The 8,735-nt window shown below is 37.3% G+C and overlaps 1 pseudogene; it reads left to right on the forward strand.

The window, feature by feature from the left end:
- The first annotated feature begins 3,598 nt into the window (after nucleotides 1–3,598).
- On the forward strand, nucleotides 3,599–4,542 carry LOC105291425 (annotated as a pseudogene).
- The last annotated feature ends 4,193 nt before the right edge of the window (nucleotides 4,543–8,735 follow it).

Below are 8,735 nucleotides of genomic sequence, written 5' to 3' on the forward strand. Positions count from 1 at the left end.
ACTACTTTCAATTGTTTTAAGATACTTTCCCTTTTTGTCTCTGTCATTAAGAAAACTGTCTTTATGTACACTAGAAAATACAAATGTAATTAGCGACTATGTTTATCTTCACTATTTAAAGGCTCATTAGTATCTAAGTTTTTCAGAAATATGAGTTCCAGTGCTGTTGGAACATTTCAAGATAATCAGCAATCTTAGCAAAAATAAAGTTGTAGACAGATGTTAAGAGTAATACTACATCTGTTATAACTAGAGGAAATAAGAATCAGGAGGAGAAATTATATTACTGGAAGATTTATAAGGAAATGCATAAACTAAACATTTATATCCCAAAATTAAGTTTTTCCTTCATGGTAAAAGAAAATTTCTCATACTCAAAATAGTTTGAAGAGAAATCCATTCCACCAAAAACTGGTGACACAATTATTAAAATAATAATTACTTTGTTTCTAAATTAATATAAATGTAAACTAACAAAGAGCTCTTTTCCTTGTTTATCTAGCAGTTTTGAAACTGTTATTATTAACCTAATAGAATTAGTAAAGAGAAGATATTAAAATAATTGATTCAAATAGCTGGCTTTCACCTTGAATAATTATCTTGATGTGTTTTTAAAATCTGTATGTTTTAGCAAAGGTATTTTTAAGTTTTCTATAATTATTCAGGAATACAGACTTTAGAACAATCATTTTTATTATATAAACATTTAGATTGAAACATTCACTTTGTTTTGCTAAGGCATATTTTAATGAGGCATTAATCCAATATAATATATAAGTTCCTCCAAATTATTACAAGTTAATGCAAATTTTTCTATGAGATTTCTAAATATCTGAAAAAACCTGGATTTTAAAAACGCCTTCAAAATAAAAATAAAAGTTGTTATTGTACAGAGAACATTGGATTTGGAATCAGATGATTCGGGCTTAAATTTTGGTTTTTGGGGAAAGTTGTTTAGCAAATTATTCTGCTCACTCTCCCCTTTATGAACTCTTGTTTCTCTATCTGCCTCTGTGGTACCAAAAACTGCATGGTCTGAGAGCAACTTTCAGGGCCACAAAGATCATATGAAGCTTGAGAGACAGCATCACCCAATGTTACAAGATTAATTTCACTTATGAAATTGAAATTCATCTGTTCTATACTTAACCCATAAACAATAACTTCTAGGCCTCAAAATGTCTTCCTTATACTACATCTATTGATCTCTTTTATTCTGTTAAATCTCTGGAGTAAAGCCAAATTTATCACAAATGAATATTTGATAAACTTTTGTTAATTTTTGTTGCAATTAACACAATCTTCAGGAGAGAGAAATTGTGTCAGAATAAAATTCTTCTGATTCTGAGTACAATTTATAAGAATTTATATGACTTCCTTTAGATATTTTTACATAGATAACACTGAGCATATCACCATCATGTTTGTTACTAGCTTTTTTTTTTTTTTTAAGGCGCCCCAAGAACCTCAGTTTGGGGAAAGAAAACAAAAGGCCATTAGAATTTTCACACAAAACATCGGCTCTATTTGGGTTTGCACCTCAAGAATCTTGTACTTGGTGTCCCTCTTCTTAGAAGATTTTCTGCAAGTATCCATATGGATGCTCCTTCTGTGTCTTCATATCTCTATTCAAATTACACCTCAGCACTGACATCTTCTTGATGTCCTAAAAAGTACTCCCATTCATCTTTTTTTCTCATCATTGATTTCTTTTGCTCTATAGCATATATCCCTCTCTTATATTACATTATGTATCAATTTTTGTGTGTTTATTGTCTATTTCCCTCACTAGAATGGAAGTCACATGAAGTCAGAGAATTTTTTCTTTCATTTTTTGAATTAATTAATAATTAGTGATAAAAGCAGCACATATATTTGTACTCATATCCAAGAAATTAAAGGCTTTGGATTTTGTAATTCTATTTAGAAATTAACAAAAACTATAGCTTTAAATATCAGGTGTGTTTGCTCAGATAGTGGCCATTCAGTTCTCTTAGTTTTAAAACTGCATGTTCTAAGGACTGGGTACAATGAAAAGCATCCAGTTCGTTGCTATTCATAGTCAAAACTTTCTAGAAATTTCATTTTTATATATTTGTTTTATATTATTTCATGTAATTATATAATTTTATTATGTATGTTCATTTCATTTTACTTATATATTTTTCTTATATATATATTTCTTATATATTTTACTTATATATTTTGATATTTTACTATAAATCCTTGAGCACATTTGTAAGATGTCTAATTGAAGTTTTGAAGTTCTTGCCTGAGAGTTTCTGACTAATTTTTCTACTGCTATGAGTCAGGATTTGCTAATTCTTTGCATAGCTAGTATATTTTGATTGAATGCCAGACACTATATGTGTTATGCTGTTAATTTTTTTTTTACTTTAAAAATACTAGTTTTCATTTGAGGTAGCTATTGAGTTTCCTCTGGATTATGCTGATATTTTGGAGGAATTATTTTAAAGTTTGTTTAGACAATCCTAGAGTACCCTATCTCTAGAGCTACTTTAACCATTCTAATACTGTTACTGATTTCCCAAAGTTTACAACAATATATTTGTACTTTGATTGGACAGAATTCAAATGACTATGTGAACTGTAGGAACCATTTGCCTTATAGCTCCCAGCAGTTGCTCTGTGGATGGACTTGTAAAATTTCACTCTCACACTTGTGGATTAATATTCTACCAAAAGCTCAAGAGGACACCTTTGCAAATTTCTGGACCAAGTTTTCTGTGTAGTTTTCTAGTATCTGATGATTTGCCCTGATTATTTCAGGTACATGTACCTCTCTGAGTTCCTATTTGTCTCTTCAAATCAAGGTCACGACTATGCTCTGCTTGTGATTCCCCTCCTTACTCTGTGGTCCAGACTTTTGCCTCCAGGCAGAAATCACTGCCAACTGCAGAGCTCATGTAACCATTTTTCTTGCCTCTCAGGGATCATTGTACTATGCTGCGTGATTTTCAATGTTCCAAGATAATTATTTTACATATTTTGGTTAGTTTTTAACTTTTTATAATGTGGAGGTAAATCTGGTAACAGTCACTTTAGTGGAAATATAAGTTGAATTTTAGCAATATTTGAATGCCATCAACAAAATGGAAAGAATGTGAGAGAAAAATAAGAGGCAAGTAGGTCTCCTACATTTTAATACTGAGAAACTGGAAGGATGAAGGTACCCTCAACTGAGATAGGAGTTTGTGGAAGAAGGAGGTTTTTAGAAAAAAACTCATTTTGGCTATGTTAATTATGAGATAATTTTTAGCTAGTCGAATAAAAATATTGAGTAATCCATTAGATGTACAGTCTTCCCAATTCAAGAGAGACATTGGCCGCAGATATATTTGGGGCTAAGAGTCTAGATGGTACTAATGTACTCTATAAAACTCTATGTGATCACAAGGGGAACCAGAATAGATGGCAAAGGGTAGAAGTCCCATGACCTAGCCCAGGGCACTCCATCATGAAAAGAAAACGTGTCCTGGGAGCACCCTGGTGGGTGAGGCAACTAGTGTGAGGAAGGTGAGCAGCCTGTGGTGGGTGAGGAGCCAGGCTGGAGCTGGAGCTGGGGTGCTAAGCTGCCATGTCCTTCATGATGAGAGATTTGAGGCTCTTCTCTCTCCTCTATGTAATCGATAGTTTGAATGGTGAAGAGTTGGCCAACAGTGGCAAAATTCTCCAGGATCTTGCCAAGGGAATCAAGGAGTCTATCTGGGGTATTTGTCTGCACCACTCAAAACAAATGCTCAAATCCAGGGAAGAAGGGAGGAGCAGCATTGGAGAATAGAAAGTGGAGTCCTGGTTCATCAGAGAGAGTACAGTATGGAGCAGAAGCATGAGAATGACCATATATTGTCACTGGAATTTTCCAGTACTGCACTTGGAATGGCAGAGTATTTTGGGTCAGTCTCTTCTTGTTTCATTGAATGTTTCTTCCTGTGCTTCAGTCAGTAGCAGCACAAGCGATAGGTGATACAACACCACATGGAGATGTTTGGCCGTGGTAGGAATTCTTCCTTACTTTGATTCTCAGGGCTCATTGGTGCTCCCCCTGTCTTGCTTAACAAAGTTGACCATGCTGTTGGTTTGAAGATGCAGCTGATATGGCATTTGAAATATCAAGAAGGAAGCCTCATCCATTCCTCGCTGTCAGCAAAACAATTGCTTATGTGCTCTTCAGCTCTTTGCTGTATGCTCTTTTCTTCATGCAGGGGATATTCATAAGTCTCTTTCCCATCTATCTTGTTGGTCATCTAGTTGGTCTTTTGCATATGTCTCTGCTCACTATACTGCTTTGAATATCTCTAGTTCAATAACGGAATCAAAACACACCAGTGGTTGTCAAACCTAGAAAAAAAGACCGTCTACTAGCTTAGATTTGGTTTGCCCTTGGCATTCCTCATAGCAGTGCAGTCCTCGCAAATTGTTGGTGGCTGTCTCTTCTCTATCCTCTTTCCTTTCTTTATTATCAGCTTAAGAAATGGCAAAGAGCCAGTCACACCTCTTTGTGGTGGTCTTCTTAGGTAAGAGACTCTTATACCAGACTGCCTACAGTGTGCCCTGAGCTCAGCCTTCACAGAGGAGTTCCATCTGTGTCCTGTTAACTGAAGGCTGTTGCAGGTCGCTGAGTAACCTGCACTCCAGGGAGGATGATGATATAAAGGACTCTGTGGCAACTCTTCTCTCCTCTTCACCCCTCCCCACCCTCTGAGAGGCAGGACCCATTCCGCCAAGGACCCTCTGGATATTCCCTTCTCACCAGGGAATTGGGATTTTTGTTTCTAGTGCACAAAGAGAATAATCTTTCTGACATCAGTCTGTGATGGTTCCTCCCACAGGTGAGCCAGACAGGACAGGACCACAGGTTTTTCTACAGTTCTTCTTTAGCATTTGCCAGACCAGTGCCTGGACTGATATTTTGGTTTATCTCTCTGTGCCATTTACCCTCCAACCTCTCCTCCTGCCTTCCACGACCCTTGGATGGATGGATTTTGTAATTCTAGCTGTTATATTTTTGTAGATTTGCAATTTTTTTTTTCTATGAAGCATATTCATAGGCTATGGGGGGTGAAGGAATGTCCCGGTTGTTCCATGTCACACTCTTCACAGCCACCACTGTCTTGTATTCTGAAACTCAGGTTAGGTTTTAGTCTCTCTTGCTCCACTGGGAATAAAAAGGACCAAAACATCCTGCAGAGATGGGACAGGAGGAAAAACCTCCTTGCAGAAAGATCTGCTGGGTTTTGAGGAGTGATTTTCTTTCTTCTTCAAGGAAGACCTTTTCTTGCTGGTACATTTAATGCTCCCCAACTCTGTGGAAGTACCAATTTTGGACAAGTGTCACTATAACAGAATACTCAGAGACCCTGAATTTTTAAACACAGGAGATCAGAAATTCACTGTTTGTCACTGCCAAGTCTGTCTGATATTTCAAAGAAATACTGAGTACAGCAAATAGAAACTGAAGGAGTAAACTTATTAAATCCCAAACCTCTGATTGCTTAGGATTTTTCTGTCTTTATAAAAGACTAAATGGCGGGGGGAGGGGGGCATGGCACAGGTGAAAAACAATTGTACAATTTTAAAATGACACCATTAAGTCTCTTCTATGCTACATGACCCCTATCCCATGCACACACAACAACGAGCCTGCCCCAGTGACCAGCATGACCATTGGTGATTCACTTTACCTGTGGCTCTGCCTCTTCACATGTAAGTGAACCAGGTGAACTGATAATATCCAAGATCTCTTTTAGATTTAGATCTCTTCTACCTTTTTCACCTATAAAGGCTATTTCAATCAGACAGAAAACTTAAAATTTAAGTTCCAAGGTCTTTCAGTAATACTCGACAAAGGTAATTTAAATAAATTAAAAAATTGTAAAAACACATCAAATTAATGGCTCTGAGATTTTAAGGTCTATTTCATTACTTGAAAATTATAGCAAAAAATAAAGCAGCAAAGATCAAGATTAAAAGTAGAAAAAAGAGTAGGTGGTAGACTATATAATTTTATAGAAAGTTAAGAAATACACAGATTAACAAATGAGTTTAATATCAAAATGCCAAAGAAAGAATCTGAAATGGATAATTGAAGGTCAAGAGTAAGCCAGAGAAACTTTGACTAAGCAGCCATACTATACAGAACAGGAAGAAATACAGGAGATATAAATCTATTAAAAATGTTTATTTAAACTAATGAAGACTATAAAACTTGTGATGACTAAAATAAAGAGTAGAGAAGCTAACTAGCATTTACTGATACCTGTTATCTGTCAAGCATTTGGCCAGCTGACCTACATCTCCTATGTAATTTGTAAGTTTATTAAATAATTAAAAAAAAAAAAACTAAGACCATCATGAATAATTACTGTTTGTTATGTATAAATATTGAACATTCAAGGAAGTCTTGGTTGGTTGTTCTGAATTCAGTAGGATTTCTGTGTAGGCTTGTCATCTGTTTGAATTGTTTCTCAGGTGATTGTGATACATAGCCAAGCCTGAAAATCACTGATAGAACATACATCCTTCACATTGGGAGAGCTGTGGAGATGTGGGAAGACCTCAGGAAAAGCTGGAAAATAGAAAGGGGAGGGGAAATAAAAGCAGTGCTGGACTGGACCAGACCTTGCCTTAATGTGAATTTTAATTAGAATAAAACTGGAGAGGAAGATAATGTCATAATTGACTGGTCATAACTACTGGTCAGGGAAATATCAGAACTGGCAAAGTTGGGCTAGATGGTTAAAGAGTTCTGAGGGGAGTAAGTACAAATTAGGATATACCAAAATTTCCACCCAGGTTTATATCTGAGTCTCTCTGAGATATAAGAGCAGGCACCTCAGGCAGGTACCAGAGTTAAGGTCTACAGCAGCCAGGCAGTACATGGGCCATTCTTCAGAGAGTGTTGTGGGGAGAGGGTGTGGAAGTAACGAAAATTAGGCAGGTTAACAGGGTCCCAGACAAGGGGATGGAGTCCAGAATTCTGTGGATTTTATAGTCACCAGGAACTAGAAAACACATGAGTCAGGAGCCCGTACCTAGTAAATGGAAAGACAGAGTGACATTGAGGGGAAAAACTGAAGTTTAGCGGGTATGCACCTAGGAGTCAACACCAAGACCCCAGAGTCCAGGCCACTCCTGTGTAGAAGACAAGCCCATGCATTTCAAAGGCTGTTGACTTGTTCTGAATCCCAACTTTGCCACTTATATTGGTGTAAACTTGGCCAAGTATTGTAACCTCTACAAGATTTAATTTTCTACCTGTTAGATGGGAATCAAATAATAGTATCTTCCCCATAGGGTTTGTGTTAGGATTAATTGAAGTAAGATATGTATATACCTCACAACAAAGAACGACTGAAAAGTATTAACTGATGTTTTTGTTACCATGAGCTGGTGAGGAAGACTAACTTGGTAGTGGCTATACAACTTTTTGTGGGGAGTGGGGTTGGGAGTGGAGGTGGGAAGAGCAGGAGAAACCTAAGTTGAGAAGACAAATAGGAAATGAGAACTTGAACTACGGAGGTGGAAGAGAGACTTTTAAGTCACATGAAAAGGACAGGTTAATAGGTTTTGGTGATGGGCTGTGGAGAAGCAACAGCCCTGTCAAAGCTGCAACAAGAGTTTAAGACTTAGTGACTGGGATAATTACGGTAACTGTGACAGAAATAGGAAGTTTGCTAGGGAGAGAGGGTTTGGGGAGAAGAGAAAACTGAGTCAGATAGTAGGATTTAAAGTTAAAACATAGAGACTAGGTCCAAGCCCAAGAGTGTTGGGATCTATCCCTAAAGAGCTGGGAGGGATAATAAGTTCATGAGGAGAGACAGAAACATGGAGAGGAGCCTTGAGAGGAAGGCCCATAAAGTGGACGCAGCGAAGTAGAGACACACGGAGGGAGAGCAAAACTGGGACTTGAGGTGGGAGCTCCAGCAACATGGAGTGCAGTGAAAACCAAAGAGGAAACAACAGCGTTACAGCTAGAAGTTGGTGGACCTTCCAGAAGGAACCCTGATGAGGCGTGCAGACACCCAGGTACAGATCATACACATTGAGTGCATATGGAAGAAACAGCCGCACTCAAGCCTCAGCCTTTCTCTTTGCTGAAACAAGAGTTAGCAGGTGATCTCTCAGTTCCTTTCCACCTGTGAAATGCTATGCAGAACCAGAGTGTTGGGGCAGAAACCAGGTTGTGTGCAATTAGAGACACAGTGCTTTTAAAAAGAGAAAGTGAGTGAAGACTGTATTTCTCAGAATTTTTAAGGTGAAAGGAACTTGTATAACAGTTTTAAGGACTAGCAAAGTCAAAGAAAAGTGATTCAGTAACCATAGGTGCAGAGCACTGCACTGTGTTCCAGCAGAAAAATAGAGCAGGCTAAAAGAATGAGCAAGGTAGAAAAAATCAGCTAAATCTTATGAGAGATGCCCTTTCTTTCAGAGAGTCTCTGTGAAACTCTGGTTCTTACAAATTGAATTGAATCCACCAAAGGCTACAGAGGTAAGAGAACAAGGATCATGGAGTGCCATGGAAACCAAGTTAAGTCCTTTTTGGAAAGTATAAATACACATTTAAACATCTTAGGGTTTGGCTTAACTGCTTATGATTTCCCATGGAATGGTTTTAAAACTACGTTCTCACTTTTATATACTATATTCACCTTGTAAATTATAGAACATTAAGTTTGTTCCTTGCCACTAAAGAGTTCAGTCTGCAACTGTTT

This window comes from Pteropus vampyrus, unplaced genomic scaffold, assembly GCF_000151845.1.
Source record: "Pteropus vampyrus isolate Shadow unplaced genomic scaffold, Pvam_2.0 Scaffold45, whole genome shotgun sequence".
NCBI lineage: Eukaryota > Metazoa > Chordata > Mammalia > Chiroptera > Pteropodidae > Pteropus > Pteropus vampyrus.